The sequence below is a fragment of the Acinonyx jubatus genome, chromosome B3 (genome assembly GCF_027475565.1).
Source record: "Acinonyx jubatus isolate Ajub_Pintada_27869175 chromosome B3, VMU_Ajub_asm_v1.0, whole genome shotgun sequence".
In the NCBI taxonomy this organism is placed as follows: Eukaryota; Metazoa; Chordata; class Mammalia; order Carnivora; family Felidae; genus Acinonyx; species Acinonyx jubatus.
In genome coordinates, this window is record NC_069386.1 from 75212622 (window position 1) to 75231754 (window position 19133).

The following is a 19133-nucleotide window of genomic DNA, read 5'->3' on the forward strand; positions in this document are numbered from 1 at the left end:
CTTATCACCATCTGGGCAGAATTAGATGCCCATTCTGTTTAGCTACTATAATACTCTGTACATACTTCATTTAGAGTTTTTGACTCACTGAATAATTATTGTGAAAAAGGGGTAAGCTATTTAAAACAGTAAATACAATAAATTCTCAGATAAACACACACAATCCTATCTTGCTCTTTTTGTTTTCTAAAGGCAATTCATGTCTGTTAAAAAAGATCCATATAGTTACCTTTCACCCACAGAGCTTGATAGGGGAAGAATAAAAACTTACATGTGTTTAAAGGGAAAAGACCCAAACTACAAATTTCTGTAGGTTCGTCTGCTAAGGAGTTCGTAACTAGAGTGAACGGTCTTTCATTTAACAGGCCACCTTCATGACTTTGTATATATGCAAAACTGGCATGAAGCTAATTTCTCTGCATACTAAAGTGACAGGTGATGGGGATTTTGCATATTCTGTGGTAACATGAGGCAGAGGGGTTTAGGGAGCCAGAGAAGTAATATGAGGAGGAAATACGAGAAAGATTTTGAAGGAAAGGTTATGCAACATGGAACTCTTTTTGAGTTGGGGAACCTCAATCAATCAAACAAACAAACAAACAAATGAATAAATAAGTAAGTAAATAAATAAAAATAAAACATCCAGTGAGATTTCCCCAGAATGGGAATTGCCAAAGGACTTGTAAGAATGGTTGCATCCAGCATTCAATATTAAGTCATTTGCTCTTCTGTGCATTTATAGTGGTCATTGTCTGTCTTTAAAACATCTCTTCCACTCTTCCCTGACTATGTAGCAACCATTTGGATGAACCTTTCTTCTTCCTCCAATAGTGACAGCAAATTGTTCTAAATAATCAGGTAATCCCATAATACCATTTAAACGGTGATTAGTTTGAAAACAACGTAGGCTTAATCCAGTCAACACGTTTCCTGACATTTTCTGAGGCACAGGAGTTGGTTTAGGGAAGATCTATTCAGAAGAGCCTCAAGACTTTGTGTCTAATGGTTGTGAGAATTGTCTTGCCTGTCCAACTGCATGTGGTGACATAGTTGCAATTTCTGACAGCAGTTATCCTTTGATAACATGGGGACCCATCCTTAGGAAGACTGTAATTGTGAATAACAGAGATGGAATAATGGAAAGAAAAAGATGAGTGTTTGATGACTTGATTTAGTCACTAAGATCAAATGACCTATATAAACTGATCTTGAAGGCTTCCAAATCTCTTGTCTAGATTTCTACTTAGATGACCCAGTGAATCTCATTTACTGAATAAAACCAAACTCTTGATTCCCCCCACTTCCAAAAACTTCTCCTACAGCATTTGCTATAAATTTTATTGTTTTATTTAATTGGATAATTGATATACAGTATTATATTGGTTTCAAGTGTACAACATAGTAATTCAACATTTATATACATTATGAAATGGTCACCACAGTAAGTCTATTTACCAACTGTTTTCATGCAAAGTTGTTACAATATTATTGACTATATTCCCTATGTTGTACACTACACCCTTGTGTCTTATTTATTTTATAACTGGAAGATTGTAGCTCCTTTTTTTCTTAAGTTTATTTAGTTTGAGAGAGAAAGAGAGAGAAAAAGAGAAATAGCGTGTGCACATGGGGCAGAGGGAGAGGCACAGGAAGAGCAGGTTCCATGCTCTCAGCACAGACCCTGGGCTTGAACTCACAAACCTTGACCTGAGATCATTACATGAGCTGAAATCAAAAGTCTGATGCTTACCGGACTGAGCCACCCAGGCACACCTGAGGATTGTACCTCTTAAAACCCTTCCCCTAATTATTCCAACCCCCTACCTAACCTCCTTTCTGGCAACGATCAGTTTGTTTTCTGTATCAGTCTGTTCCTGTTTTCCTTTGTATAATCATTTGTTTGGTTTCCTTAGATTCCACAAATGAAAAATATGGTATTTGTCCTCCTCTGTCTGACTTATTTCACCTTACATAATAGCCTCTAGGTCCATCCATGTTGTCACAAATGGCAAGATTTCATTCTTTTATGAATGAATAATATTTCATTATATAGTGGACATTTAGGTTGCTTCCATGTCTTGGCTATTGTAAATAAAGTTGCAATGAACACAGAGTGCATATGTCTTTTCAAATTAGTGTTTTCATTTTCTTCAGATAATGGTAGTTCTATTTTTAATTTTTTTAAGGAACCTCCATATTGTTTTCCATAGTGGCTGTGCCAATTTACATCCCTACCAACAGTATCTGAGGATCACCTTTGGTTCACAGCCTTGACAACACTTGTTATTTCTTGTCTTTTTGATAATAGCCATTTGACAGATGTAAAGTGACATCTCATTGTGGTTTTGATTTGCATCTACCTGATTTGCACTAACCTGATGGTTAGTGATGTTGAACATCTCTTCATGTGCCTGTTGGCCACCTGCATTTCCTCTTTGCAAAAATGTTTATTCAGGTTCTCTGCCCATATTTTTAGTTGGATTGTTTGTTTTTTGATATTGTATGAGTTCTTTATATATTTCCGTTGTTAACTCCTTTTTGGCTATACCATTTGTGAATATATTCATCCATTTATTTGGTTGCCTTTTCGTTTTGGTAATGGTTTCCTTCACTGTGCAAAAGTTTTTTTTGGTTTGATGTAGTCCCTTTTACTTATTTTTGCTTTTGTTGTTTTTGCCTGAGGAGGTAAATCCAAAAAATATCGGTAAAACTAATGTCAGAGGGCTTACTGCCTATATTTTCTTTTAGGAGTTTCATGACTTTGGGTTTTAGATTTAAGTTTTTAAATAATTTTGAGGTTTTGTTTGTTTATGGTTTAAGAAAGTGGTTCACTTTCATTATTTTGCATATAGCTGTCCAGTTTTCCCAACAGCATTTATTGAAGAGACTGTCTTTTCTCCAGTGTATATTCTTGCCTCCTTTGTTGTATTGACCATATATGTGTTGGTTTATTCCTGGGCTCTCCATTCTGTTCCATTGATTTATGTGTCTGTTTTTGTGCCATTATTATACTGATTTGATTACTATTGCACTGTAGTACAGTTTGAAATCTGGGAGCATGATACCTGTAGCTTTAATATTCCTCAAGATTGCCTTGGCTATTCAGGCTCTTTGTGGTGTCCTACAAATTTGGGGGTTGTTTGTTCTAGTTCTGTGAAAAATATCATTGGTATCTTGATAGGGATTTTATTGAATCAATAGATGTTAGGTAGTATTGATATTTTAATAATATTAATTCTCCCAATCCATGAGTGTGGTATATCTTTCCATTATTTGCACTGTCTTCATTTTTTTTCATCAGTGTCTTATAGTTATTAGAGCACAACTTTTCATCTCTTTGGTTAAATATACTCCTAGATATTTTATTCTTTTTGATGCATTTGTAAATGGGATTGTTTTCTTAATTTAATTTGTGTTAGTTTACTATTTGTGGATAGAAACACAACATATTTCGTTAGTAATTTGTCTATTGATTTTACTTTTTTTTTTTTTTTACTAATTCTATTAAATGGCACTTCTTTCCTCCCAGTTGTTCCCTTTTTTCTCTTACAACCCATATGTATTCCATTAGCAAATTTTGTCAGCTTTTCGTTCAAAATGTATACAGAATCTTACCATTTTATTATTTCTGTTATCATTACCCTAATCTAAACCCACATTATCTCTCTCCTGGATTTTAACCATAGCCTCCAAAATGCCTCTCTGCTTTTACTCTTGCCATCCTATTCTCTATTCAGTAAACATAGTGATTCCCTAAAATGTAAGTTAAACCAAGCCAGTCTTTAGTCATAAATTTCCACTATCAGTAAAAGCCCACGTACATTCATTTGGCCTAAAAAGCTCTCTGATATGGACCTCAGTTATCTTCCAGACCTCATATACTACTTTCCTGGTCTCTCACACTGACTTCCTTACTTTTCTTAATTCAGTGTTGCTCTGTTCCTGTTTCCTCTGCCTAGAACTCCTGTCTTTCAGATGTTCTCATTGCTCACTTCCTCAATTCCTTGAAGTTTCTTTTCAAATGCCACCTTTTCAACAAGTTCTTCCTTGACTCCCCTAACAGATGAACTAAAATAAATAAATAAAAGGTGAACTATACCTTATGCCCTTCTCTCCCCTAGTCTTATCTCTAGTATGATCACTGTACATACATATTTATTTATTTGCTTGCTTATCTGTTTCCCCCAAGAAAAATTCATCTCCCCAAGAACAGGGATTTTTTTTATTATTTTTTCACTACTAATTCTCAATGCCTGGACCAATAAAGCACTGTTTATTGAATGAATAAATAGTTTAGTACTATTTGAGTTTTTTTTTTTAATTGATTACAACCAACAGATCCTAAGAGTACAGTTCTTATTTAATATCTTTTCACTGTACCCAACTTTTTAGGAAACTAAGATAAATATTAAGGTCTCGCATTTATGGGTGCTTTGGAAAAGATGAAACATAAATGTGATAATTCATCAAAAGGAGGAAATTGCCAGTTTGGGAGGAGAAACATGAACCTTCAGAGAAGCTAATAGATGGGAAAGAAGGCTATGATTTCCAACATACACATGACAGGAGCTTGAGTGAATTTATTTAAATATTAAGGGGAAGGTGGTAACTGTGGCTGAAGGAGTTGACATTTGGGTTATATGATTTTTCCTTTGTACTGTGGGCTTTGGGGGAATAGGATTCTTCCATGTATCATTGTCCTAATATACAAAGAAGGTATTCAATACATAACTGTTGCATAAATTAAATAGCATTGGAGAAGAGCTCTAGAGTTAGTAATGCCAGTAGTTAGATGTTAGAAATGTTATTTAGTCTGCCTTTTCTAGGCCTTAGTACTTTTATCTATAAGATGAAAGTGCTGGAGTTCATAATTAAGTTCTTCACAACTATAAAATATTCTATAATTTTAACTGCTTATGTATGAGTGGAGACATGCATATACTTTCATCTAACAGAAATAAAGATATACTTCTTAAAAATTTCCTTTGCAAATATATTTTGGTTAATATAGCTGCCATCAATTTGGCTTATAAAATAGTGTTTTCAATGATCTTTTAGCATGATAGATTAACTTTTATGTTCAGAAAGCCATTTCCTCTGAATGCTGCTGAATTCACACTTCGCTAATGGCAAGGATCCGATTAGAACTAATTTCATAGTGATTCTTTGACATTTTCAAACATAGAAATGTGTGCTTTTCTGAATAAAAGTGAGAACATATCATAAATTGTAAAAGTTACTATTAAAGTTCAGTCTAATATTGGATAGTAGTTATGAAATGAAAAGTGCCTTAAAGGCTAACCTCTTGCAAAATAAGAGCTTTCCATAAGTTTCCCCGTCCCTCCATTTCTTTTACTTTCAGCTCCCATAGTGTCTGTCTATACCTGGGTCCACTGGAACTCTGTCTGTAGGTTTTGGTCTATCTCACTGGCCAATTCATCCGTTTTTTTAGCTTCACTATTTGATAGAACTTAAAATTAGAGAAGTTGATAATGTCTCACAGAAAGCATAGGCCAACAATCAGCCTACCCAATAAGATTCAAGACAGAAACTAAACCTGTGGACAAGGTCAACATAGGAGGGAACAGAGACTTCCTATCACTTCCAGGTGACCTAGGTATTAGCAGTATATTCCCAAGTAATAAAGTAATTGATCTGAAAATTAACAAGGAAATCTGGGGTAGCAATACAGAATTTTGACATTTGTGACTGGATCACTAAGTTTCATTACCTAGGAACCAGGACTTTATTTCAAATCTACTTAAATTGGTAGAGTTGGTGCTCTTAGAAGACTTCTACCCTTGGCGGGAGTGAATTCAGAAACTAAATGATGGTCTTGTTCTACAGTTGGGCCTGTGGTAGAAGAAGCTAGAGAAAGTAAAGGAAGAAGGAAGAAAGAAGGGATTAAAAATGCCTTCATTTTTAGGGAAAGGAATCTGGAAGATCCAAGAATGAACAGTAAGATAAAAGAAAACCCAGACAAGAATACCTTGTTGAGACTAAGGAAGGAAATGGTTTAATAAACAGTATAGTTAGTTAAGGAGTGAATTTTCATCTTATCTATGATATCTATCTATGATTCCTCATGGCATAAGTTGAAAATGACAAAGTCAAAACTACTTTACAAAAGTGCCATATTATATACTGACACATAGTTTTTCTATAAAAATTCAACAGAATTTTTTTTTCCCACAAATTGGAATTGGTCCTTTCCCTCTTCCTTCCTTCCTTCCTTCCTTCCTTCCTTCCTTCCTTCCTTCCTTCCTTCCTTCCTTCCTCCCCTCTCAGCTCCATAAGACATAGTTGAATTTCATGTAGGGACCATGTTGCATGTAAAAGACAATTTTTAACACTGGACTTACACTTGGTGAGCAAGTAGTTCACACTATGTGAGACCTACTGAGATGATGGTGAGTTGAAGTATCCCATCTGATGCCTGTTTTGGAGCAGGGCCTCATTGTCTGGAATAACACAAAAGTCACCTGCTTATGTTACCATTTTCTTTCCCTTGTCTTTGGCCAACTTTGAAATTTCAGAAGTTCAGTGCTTTGTGATGTGAGTATTCTTTTATGTCATTAAGAGGTCAGGAAGAATAGAGACTGGGGAAAGGTCATTTTAATGCCATTTTAGGGTGTTATAAATAATCCCTGAGTGTAATTTGTAGACCATATTGAGGAAAGGAAGTCAAATATCAGAGACAGCTAAGAGGAAACTTCTGAATGTGTTAGAGAAAGAGGTAACTATTGGTGGACATTATTGATACCAATGTTTCTCAAATATTTAGTATGGATAAGTATCTAGACAGTTTGGGTAAAGATGATTTTTCGGGGTGCCTGGATGGCTCAGTCAGTTGCGTATCCAACTTCAGCTCAGGTCATGATCTCGCAGTTTGTGGGTTTGAACCCCGCATCTGGCTCTGTGCTGACAGCTCAGAGCCTGGAGCCTGCTTTGGATTTTGTGTTTCTCTCTCTCTCTCTGCCCCTCCCTTGCTCACACTGTTTCTCTGTCTCTCTCCCTCTTTCTCCTTCTCTCAAAAATAAAAAAAAATAAACATTAAAAAAATTAAAAGATGATGATTCTTCTGAAGTTGGCCTCCATTCAGAAATTCTGATTCAGTAATATCGAAGTGGAGACCAGAAAATAGAACTTTAAATAAGAAAAAAGATATTTCAGGTGTTGGTATCCTCAGATCACATGTTGAAGTTCTCAGGTCTTGAGATGGAGATGAGAAAGACCAAGATCATTCACTGGGGTTAGCTTCGAAAAGGAAGGGCAAGTTTTTTCTGAGGCATAGGGGAAGATAAAAAATGAATATCAAGAGAGAGCTTAGCTAAGGTAGAATGAAGATAATAGTTTTAATTTAGACTGTAAGGCTAAAGGTGTTAAGACTTTGAGGTGAACTTTCAGGAGATAAGGACAGGGAAAGGAGAGCAGCCAGGAAAAGCTTGAAAAAATGGAAAAGGTTTGAAACAGTTCTTACAGCTGAGTGATTATGGCGAGACTCTGAATCCCTTTGAGACCTCATAATTTCATTGTTAAATGATGAGATTGGGCATTATGAACTTTGAGGCCTTTTCCAGTTATAAACACTTCTATGATTCTACAGCAGTAGTCTCAAATATTTGTCAGCATATCATCCCTGAGAAATACGATGTACCCTTATCTGTAACAGTGATTACTCTAGGTTTTTTCCCCAGTGAGGGCTGGTCCTCCAAAGATAGTATATATTCATCTTAAGAAAAATTGTTTCAAATAAAATCTCTACTCTTAACCTCCCTCCTGACCTTAAGAATTATTTTCATAGGGAATAAATAGTAAACTAAAGACACAATTGCTAAATAGCAGTGATTAGCTAGTTTAAATTTAGTCAGTATACATTTTTAGCAAACTGGGTCTTCATGATTCCATGACTTTGTCCTATTTCAAGAAGCAAATCAATTAGTAACTTGGAGGGCAAGAGCAAAGATTTACCTCTAAATTTGTTTCTCTGTTTTCTCTTTATACTGCTGTTTTTTCATTATGGGCACTGTCTTGTTTGTTTGTTTACTTGTTTATTTTTTTCCTGTCTACTTATCTTTCAGCTTGACTAGTTCATCTTATTGACTTTACCCATTAGGAAACAGGTTTTATAGCATGCACAGAGGTAAGGGGGTTCAGACAAGCTATTGGAGAACAGTTAGGATAAAGAATTGCAGTCCATTCTATTCTTAGCCAAGATGTGGTAGGTGGCCCCTCTTGGATCTGAAGCCAAAGAGCAGGCTGAAATGTGCAAATACAAAGCTAACATTTATTGAATATTTATTGGGAATCAGAATACTACTATTAAAAGCGAGTACTCAGAAAGATGCCCTTGGGCATAAAAGGCTTGATGGTTAATTTTGTGTGTCAACTTGGTTAGGCCATGGTTCCCAATTTTTGATCAAATACCTTTTTAGATGTTGCTATGAAGGCATGTTTTAGATGTGATTGACATTTAAATCAGTCGACTTTGAGTAAAGCAGATCACTCTCAAAATGTGGGTGGGCCTTATCCAATCAGTTGAAGGTCTTAAGAGAAAAAGACTGAGGTCCCCCAAAGAAAAGGAATTCTTCTTCCAGACTGCCTTTGAACTCAAAATTGCATCATCAACTCTTGCCAGAATTTCCATCATGATAGCCTGCCCTGTGAATTTCAGACTTGCTAGCCTCTGTATTACGTGTGCCAATTGCTTAAAATTCCTCTTTCAACTCACTCTTTCATATATATATATATAGAGAGAGAAACAGGTTCTGTTTTTCTGGAGAACCCTGAAGAACCATAATACAAAAAGAAATTAGTGAATCTCGGTTCTTCCTACCGGTTCAGTGGCTTTACCTATTTGGGATGAAGAACACAGTTAAGACTCAGTGAACAGTATGCTCTCTACCCAGGAAAATGTGTATACATGCACATACATACAAAATTTTGCATAAATATACAAGGTGCCCAGGGATAAGAACCCTTGTTCTGGGTTTAAATGTCAAACTGATTTGCTTCTAAGTAAAATGCAATGAGACCTTCTAGGTCGGAGGTCTCATTGAATTTCACTCAGGACATAGGTAAGAATCAAAGGCCAAAAATATGGTGGGCAAATAAGAATATAATTTGTGTTCTAAAGGGAGACACAAAGAATGCTTCTATCAATGTGCTTTTGAAGGACATTAAAATGGCAAAACGCACACATGTCCAGAAGCACTCTGCTTGCCAATATAGGGTATGAAGCCAGAAAGTTAATGGGCAGAGAGGGCTCCTGTATGACAGCTGATTTGGCACAATGATTTGACCAAATATGCCCAGAAACCCACCTACTGGAGGAAAAACAGGAAATAGGTAAGGAAAAGGAGAGAATTCCAGACAGGTACTTATTTTTAATACCAAATTATCAATGGAGGATTATTTAAATTCCTATACTAGAATTTAGAATATGCTTGTTCCTTATTATCAAGTGGAAAATTCTTCCTTTCCAGATGGTCTCCTAGAGATTTTATAGAATTTTAGAGAGTTGATGTTCAATGTGCTACTTCTACAAGTAATGATCTGTGACCCATAAGTAAGAACAAAAAGTGGCTGTTAGGAATTAATACAAAGAGGATTCAGATCCTGTGAAAGTTAGTAAAAAATTTAATAGAAAATAACTTCAACTATAAAATAAAGCAGCACAATATATCAAGAATGTTGTATGCTGAATTCAAAACGTCAGAGACCATTAGTTAACTTGCTTTGCCAGGTTAACTCATTTTTTACATGTATCAGAAAAAGCTTGTTCTGTCATCTCTGTGCATATATTTGCAACTCTTCATCGAATCATTGCAATATAATTTAATGCTACACTGGTACCAAAAAGATTCAGACCCTTGAATGCCAAGAATTGTAAACTGTGGAAAGCAGAAAACTATTATAGCGTGTGTGTATATTTTTGCACTGAATTTAATGCCAGGTGAGGATCAGGCATATCTATGAGTGCAGGCTCAACTCATAGGGTCATATTTTGTTGTGGACTGGGGAATAATGATATAGTAAACTCTGTGTATAATATGGTGTGATGATTAATTTTATGTGTCAACTTGACTGGGCCACAGGGTGCCCAGATATTTGCTCAAACATTATCTTGGGTGTTTCTGTGAGGTTGTTTATGGATGTAAATATATTTAAATAGGCAGACTGAGGAAAGCAGATCACCCTCTGTAATCTGAGCAGATCTCATTCAGTTAGTTGAAAGCCTGACTCAAAGTGAAGGTAGGCTCTTCCTGGGACCCTAGCCTGCCTGCCTTCACACTGGAACTACACTATCCGCTCTCCTGGGTCTCAACCTTGCCAGCTTACCCTGTAGATATTGGAACTTGTCAGTCTCCATAATCACTTGAGTCAATTCCTTATTATCTCTTTCTCTCCCTCTCTCTCTCTCGTGTGTCTATAAATCACCCTATTGATTGCATTTTTTGGAGAACTCTAATACACATGGTATTGAAATTGTTTTAGCACTTACTTTAAATTTTAGATTCTTCTATGATTGTTTATAATAGTGTTATTATAACCTTTATAGTTTTTCATAACTTTTTTATTACTTTTTTCAAATGAAATATAATTACTATTAAAGCTAAAATTGTTGGTAAAAATAAAAAAAAGGAAAGAATCTAGCAATGAGATTCATCTGGTTTAAGATGAAGTAATATATATTATATTAAATGTTAAGCCATTATATATTATGCCAGAAATTCTTCTACAAAATCACTAGAAATTTAAAGAAAAAATATGACAAGAAAGTTAAATTTATTTTTGTTGGGGATAATTTTCATGGGAATAAAAATTACTCAAATCCTTAGTGTGTTTATGCAGTGAAATTTTGAAAAGAGTTCTACAATCTCTGCCAAGTTACAACATTATTTGAAACAAAACAAAGTGAGTATAAAAATAAAGCTTTCAAATTCTTTAAGAATAAATGGAACAGCTTAATGTTATCAAAAATGTATGCAAACATAATTTGAATCTGATGCTGAAAATGCACTTATTAAATGACATTCTATTATATCGCAACAATTATATTAGATTAGCAGGCAGCTAGGAAAATACAATTAGCACATTGTCTGAAAATAAAGCTAAGAGACAACAAGACTGTGCACACAAGTTACTTGCCTAATTAGTTCATAGGCTGACATACATGAAATTTTTACAATTCAATTGGACAAGAGAACAAATATTCCAGAGCTCCCCATTTACTTGTTTTTTTACTGTGGTGTGAATAGAAGGGTACTTATTACTTTCTAAATCACTTGCCATAGAAAGAAGAAATTTGTTTTGAAATTTTGAGGGAAAATTTAACAAAAATTAGCATGTTATCCAAATTTTAAAAAATGACACAACTGAATATTTCATTACAAAACTTTAAATTTGTTTGAGTCCATTTACCCATAGTCTTTCAAAATTAACATGGCTCTAATTATGTGCCATACTTTAATCCATTGGTAAATATCATCTGACTTAATATCCTATGGGGTGGATATGATTAGTATTTCTAATTTTCATCTCAATAAAAAGGTTTAAAGATGTCAAGGTCAAATAGTAATTACATGGGAGAGGCAGAACTCTAGTCTCAGGTCTTTCAGACTTCAAATATTATGTTCTTACCCATTGTTATAACTTGTCATAATTCAACTTGGCTATAATTCCCTCTGAATCCTCTTCCATATTTGTGGATCAATCATGATCAAGTGGGTCATGAAATTGCAAGGCATGCCATTCAAAACTGTTGCTTTTAGAACCGAATTTTCTATGTGAATCATGATTTTCTTTTAAATGCAAATCAAAACAAATAAAATTTCAAAATATAGTTTAAATACTTTCATCTGCATTATGATTTGATTTAAAAAATCACATACTTCATATAAAACAAACATTTATAGTTATGTCGAATTCTGTAATATCTAATTTTCATGTCAAAAACTGGTAATCAACCTAGGCACCTGGATGGCTCAGTCGGTTAAGCAGCCAATTTAGGCTCAGGTCATGCTCTCACCGCGATAACGGTTAGTGGGTTCAAGCCCTGTGTTGGGCCCTGTGCTGATAGCTCAGAGCCTGGAGCCTGCATCTCCCTCTCTGTGCCTCTTTCTCTCTCTCTCATTCCCGCTCAAAATTAAATAAATATTTCATGGATATTTGGGCTCTTTCCATAATTTGGCTATTGTTGAAAGAGCTTTATAAACATTGGGGTACACATGCCCTATGAATCAGCACTCCTTTAGCCTTTGGATAAGTTCCTAATAGTGCTATTGCTGGGTGGTAGGGTAGTTGTATTTTTAATTTTTTGAGGAACCTCTATTCTGTTTTCCAGAGTGGCTGCACCAGTTTGCATTCCCACCAACAATGCAGAGCGTTCCTGTTTCTCCACATCCTTGCCAACATTCATGTTATTTACAGATAACATTATTTCAATACATCAAAAATATTTGAATATTCAAAATTTTAAAAAAAAGAAACCAAAGAAAATGAGTAGTGTTTTCAAGAAAAAGTGAATTCCTGTTCACCAATAAAAGTATATGAATTATACATTGGTCAGTGATTAAGTTATCAAAAGTAGAGCTCTTTCTTTTTGGTTTTTATTTATTTTAATTTTCTATCTAATATATATGTGTACTGTATTTCAGTTTTGCTTAAATCATAGATAAAATTTTAACATTTTTTCTTATTTGAGAGTATGAGTTTATAAAATTATCTTTGCATATCTGTTCTGATGCATGTGTCATTATTTTTCTATAGGACTAAATCAATCTCTATTTCAAAAATAGCTTCTTTTCCGTAATCTATGCTTTTACAATAGTAGTATCTGGAATTTTATACTTTTGAAAGAAATTGTTTTCTTGTCTTTCAATCAGATAGAGCATAGAACATTTTATAAACTCTTGAAAATTGTTTTTATTTTTTTTTATCAGTGGCAGGTTATCAAAATAAAGCAATTCTCAAGTAGTAGAATATGTCAAATTCAAACAACAAAATATGTACAACAATTACTTTTTTATCTTCTTAATACTGCATGGCCAATTTCACATTCAACTATGTTAGAATTATCTGTGACCAAAATATGCAGAGCATCAATTTGCAATGGCTTGTAAATATAGGCCTACATGTTGTGGGATTAATATTTTTCATGCACAGCAAATCAGAACAAACATATTTTCTTCAGCCATGTCAGACCTTGACACTGTCATATTCACATGCCCTTCACAACCAAGACCAAGAAATTCAGTTTATAAAAAGACTGATCTGATAATGACAGAAGCTGACAAGCACCAGATTTAGGTATCATTTTAGAGATTCCAAATTTATGAGCTCTGTGAAAAACATGTCTTGAAATATACAAATCAATGAATCCAAATTTACATTTTTTTGTGATATCATGGTAGTGTATGCATAATAATAATAAAGAAGTAATAAAGAAAATGAATACAGTTTCCTCTTTCCTTGCCTTAATAGATAACAATTTAGGATTTGGGTAATATTTACTATAGCTTAAGCATTTATTGATAATAAAAGGTTTAGTAAGGATATCTCCTTTGAGGGAGAAAAGAGGGGTGGACAGAGGATATCTTGGGGCCAACTAGAATTATTAGCTGGATGACCTTTGATAAGTTCATTAAACCTCTGAGTGGCAGTATGTGAGTATAGTAAGAACTACCTCACATGCGTTGGGAGTATTAAATTTTAAATCAATGTAAAATTGCCTGTACAGTCAGGCCGGCAGTAGGTACTCAGTAAACATTCCTTTCCTGATCTCATTTTACCAATGTTTTCTCTCAAAAAAAGATCTAGAAATATGCCTGTCCAATACGGTAACCACTAGGCCACTAGGCAAAGTGAACACTTAAAATGTGGCTATTCTGACTTAAGACATGCTATATGTGTTAAGTACATACATGCCAGATTTTGAAGTCTATTATAAGAAAAAAGAATGTGAAATGTCTCATTTAGTTATTTACATTATCACATGTTGAAATAGATATATTTTAGATACATTAATGTGAATAAAATATTAAATTAATTTCACCTATTTTCTTTTTTTAATGTAGTATACAAAAGTTTTAAATTGCATACATACTTGTGCCTCACATTCTGTCCCTCCTAAATACTGCTGCTCTAGAGGCGAAATTTAAGAAATCCAAGGTTCTAATAAAATTCCTAATCAGTATAAGAGAAAAAAAAAAGGTTTTACTGTGTTTTAATACTTCAGAGTCCTTATAAAAAGGAATCATATTTTATTAAAATCTTGTAAAAAGCAAATTATACCAGATAGCAAACATTTTTGATTAGGCTCCTTAGAGTTACAAGGTGAAAAGAAGTTTTTCCTGATTTATCTTCTATCATTTTAAAAATTGGAATAAAGTACACAAAATTATATTGTAATCCCTCTTCTCTCTGCCTTGCACATAATGACTGCATCGGCAACCCTCAAGTACATATTCTTTACAGCTAATGGAGCCAAGTGTCTCCCTGAACTACCTAAGATTTATTGAGGTCTCGACCAGCCAAATTCCTTAACCTGGAGAAAACTTAGCCAATTTCAGAAGGTAGAGAGAGTGACAAGAGGAACTGCTAATAGCCAGTCTAACCAACTTCACACTATAATAAAGTATACTTTATAAAAGCAAGTCTGATCGTGTCTTTTCCCTTAAAATTTTCCCTTAAAATCTTTAGTAGGTTTTAAGAGAAAGTTAGAAGGCTGTTTTCTTGAACAGAACTTTCCTTTGTTACATTCAAAGCTGTTTTCTCTCCCTGTACCTATAAATGTGTAGAGTGCTATGTGGATAAGGGTTCCTCTCTGTTGCATGCTTGCTATAGGGTAGCAGACTAGCCTCACTTTGGCCTAGGCACATTCCTCCTGGATAATGAGAGCTCAGGAAAAATGTTTATTTTTTCTTTCTCTGCTTCTAAGTTTTCCTCCAAAAAAACACTCTGGTTCTTTGCATCTGTTCCTTTAGAGTTATTATGACAGTGGGGAAACAGATAATAAATTAAATAGGTATTTTAAATATATAAAATATTAGATATTGTCAACTGCTAAGGAAAAGCAAATATTGAAGGAGAATAGGGATATATGCATTAGTAGAGGTCTGGATTTTAGATGCAATGACCACATAAGACCTCACAGAGGAAGTGACATTTGAGAAAAGATATGAGGTAAGTGCTATTACTCTCTGGCCTCCTCCTGTGCCCTTGTAATTAGGAATACCTCTTGCCAGAGTTTCAACCCTTTCCCCATAGACTCCATATGAGTAAATGTGGGAAAATGCTGAAAATATGAGCAAATACAGGAAAATGCCAAACTGAGCAGAAGACTTGTGAATGAGGGCTGCTGGGTCTAGGGAAATGCAAATGACCCCTTTGAGAGAAAGGGAACATTTTTACTTCTCCATGTGTTTTATCTGCGTGCATGATTGTTGTCTCTGAATCAGGATTTTTCAAAACATGGCTCTACTCTAGGTTCAATAGATGGTCATGGGATTAGTTTAGTAGGTAATAACCAACAACAGGGGGGAAAAAAGTAGAAGAAAAATATCATTTGTTGCAGTAAGGATAGGAATTATTATTTCAAACACATGTACACACACTCAGCTAAGTGTTTGCTGAGCGATGATATAAAGTGTATTTCTTACTATGGGTCATGGATAAGAGAGTTTGAAAATTACTGTGCTAAGCCTAAGAGAACTTCTGAAATGGTGTCTCCTAAAGAGGGGTTAAGACAATGAATGAGGCAAGAAGGAATCTGTAATGGGCTCTTATCTGTGGGGAAATGAGAACATAGGGCTAAATGGAGACAATCAGGTATCCATTTACCCCTATTTGTTCAATTAGAGATTAAAAACTACATTTAATGGTTTGTATTTCTTGCTCTTTTTATTTTTGATTTCCCTCATGTGTGCATATTTGCACATGTTCTGTTGTGTGTATTTCTGTGTATGTTTGTGCTTTATTATATAGGCTACTAAGAAAGACCCTGAGGAGAGAAGAGTCTAGATAATTTTCAAAGGAAGTCAGGGAAGTTGGGGAGACTATGCTACCGTGTAGTTGACATGAACAGAATCTCAAGTTGGAATGGTGCTAGAAACTGTCAAATGGAGAAGGCTGAGTTTGTGGGAGCTTCTGTGAAGACAGACAGAAAGAAATAAAGTACACAGAGAGCTAGTAGAGACCATGGAAAGGTCTAAGGGCTGACCTGTAGAGAGGCTCAAATAGGTCCCCAAACCCAGGTCACATTGGCATTTTCTAAGATTCAGTCTTGGCCCTTTGTTCTCTCTACACTTCTTCCCTCATTAAATGGATCTCTTCTGATTCTTCAGTTGTTGTTTTAATGCAGACAAACCTTAAATCTATATCCATTGGTATAATTTCTCCTGAATTCCAATCTAGTATTTTCAAATGCCTGCTGAGCAGTTCGTCTTTGAATATTTCTTTTATTACCTTTTCTGGCTCCTAGCCTGAGAGCTTAAACTGCATTCAGGGCTATCCATATACATCTGTAGAGCTGGCAGGTCAAGCCCACTAGGGATATCTGTGAATGAGAAAATAAAGCATATCTTTTGGTCTTTCCTAAAAACTTAAATAATGGAAAGTCACATTCTACCAGGATGGTTAAAAAATTAAGATAAAGACCTCTACAGACCAGGTGGTGAGCCACACTAACACACATCAAGAAGGGTGGCCTGCAACAGAAGGAGCCATCCAGTATACTCAGCACAGGAGAGGAAGTGGAAGGGAAACTTGAGGTTTCCTGATGGAAGAATGAAAGGCTAGATTCTTTAGATCAGTGGAATGTATATGTATGTGGGCATGTGTTGTCTCAAAAGCACTACAAACTGGGGCACCCAGGTGGCTCAGTTGGTTGAGTGTCCAGCTTCAGCTCAGGTCATGATCTCGGTTTGTGAGTTCTAGCCCCGTGTTGGACTCTGTGCTGACAGCTCGGAGCCTGGAGCCTGCTTCGGATTCTATGTCTCCCTCTCTCTCTTCCCCTCCTTTGCTTGCAGTTGGTCTCTCTCTATCTCTCTCAAAAATAAATAAACATTAAAAAATTTTCTTTTAAAAAGCACTACCAAACTATTTTTATGTATTTCCTGTGACCCTATTTTACTTACAAATTGATTTCTTTTAAAGAAATATAAACTACTCTTAGACTAATACAATCTCAAAGATGTTGAAATCTTCCTCATTTGTTAGCTTTTGTTTTTCCTATTTGAATCTACTGATGCCCTACGATTCTGAGGAAGTTACACTTACAGTATTATTATCACTTCCCATTGAATAGATCTTGGAATTACATCAAACTTAGAATCTAGAGTTCCAATCATGATTTTTTTTTTTTTTTTTTTTTTTTTTTTTTTTTTTTTTTTTGTAGCTGAGACCTGAAATCCAGTGATCCATGTGTATGCTCTAGGTGCCTAACTGAGTAAGTTTTCCCTCAATCTGATTGGAGATCCAATCCTGGATTATGAGGAAGGTTCAGCAAGGCCATGGGGGAGCCCTTAAGCCAAAATCACCTGTCAGGGAGTCCCACATTTTCCAGTAACACACTTGCTTCAGGATCCCTACCAGGTTCGATGGTTAATTATGAGCTGCCCTTGGGAGACGTACCTTCAGCACAAACACACATTTGGATTTCAGACCCTGGTCAATTAGACTTGTAGTTGATCATTGAGGTATATTATCATGGCCTCTAGCCACCACTGCTTTTCTCTGCTCAATCCAGACTTATGCAATATTTTTCTTAGATGCATTTGATGAGAATGGAACCTAGAACAGAATCCTGTTCCACTAAAAATGTCATTTCAGATTATATATATATAATATATATTATATATAATATAATTATATAATATATAATATAATATATAATTATATATAATATATAGGTATCTATAATATATCTATATATATTATAACTCCCCCCCCCCCCCCCCCCCCCGCGGAGGTGGTTGACATCTTTATTGCTCTGGAAGTGGAGGCAGGCGTTCAGGAACTTTTGGTGGTGCTGGCGTGCCTCCTTTTCACCATCACAGGCTTCTGGCTGCGCAGGATGGCTCTGGTTCTGTGAATAGCAGCAATGTTCTTGTTCTTCTTGTGACGGATGCTGCTGAGAGTGGCTTGGGCATTCTTGTTGGTCTGCATGTAGGAGGTGGCAGGTTTTCGCTGGCCAGATCTCTGCCTAATGACCACAACCACCCCTTTGCAGTTGGCCGGCTGCGGGCTCCACGCCCACAGTCTTGTGGTTAATCATCCCATCGTAGAAGAACGAGTTGCGTGCCTTCAGGTTATTGGGCAAAGGGTTGTACATCTGCTTGTTGCCCTTGATCAGGAAGCTGGAGCGGTTCTGCATGACCATCCATTGCAGGTGGGCCGACATGGCGGCAGCCCCTTTCCCTACAGCAGCTAGAAACGGAAAGAGCTGTATAATGTATTTTTAATACAACCCATCGAAACCATTAGAAAATTATAATGGAATTGAGTGATTTTTCTCTTGTTGATGAATATATCATCCAAGATTGTATCTAATTGATAATTTGCCCAAATTGGAATATGTGTCTAGAAATCACCTGCTACATAAATGGGCTAAATCTGTCAACAAAAAAACGAGATAAGACATGCATGATTTACGTTTAGTGAACTCATGTTACTTCCTACTGAACATTTGTTTCCAATTGTTAATAAACCATATTTTAACAATAATTTCTAAGATTTTCTATGGAATTAATTTCACTCTCCAGTATAGTATAGAATTCTTGGATTTTTTTTTTCAAGTGTTCTTTATTTTTTTAACTTCTTATATTTTTATTTAAGTATAATTAACATCGAGCATTATATTAGTGTCAGGTGCACAATATAATGATTTAACAATTGTATACATCACTCAATGTTTACCATAACTGTACCTTTTTAAAAATGTTTATTTATTTTTTGTTAGAGAGGGAGATGGGGGGGAGGCAGAGAGAGAGAGAGAGAGAGAATCCCAAGCAGGCTCAGCACTATTAGCACAGAGCCTGACACATGGCTTAATCTCACAAATCCTGAGATCATGACCTGAGCAGAAATCAATAGTCCAATGCTTAACTGACTGGGCCACCCAGGTGCCCCTG

General features: G+C 35.5%; 1 long non-coding RNA gene and 1 pseudogene across 1 annotated transcript in view; one reads left to right on the forward strand and one right to left on the reverse strand.

Moving 5' to 3' along the window:
- LOC106981854 (uncharacterized) overlaps positions 1 to 19133 on the forward strand; it is a 65473-nt gene that overhangs the window by 38844 nt on the left and 7496 nt on the right. The window lies entirely within an intron of this gene.
- On the reverse strand, positions 18013 to 18439 carry LOC106981851 (60S ribosomal protein L28-like; annotated as a pseudogene).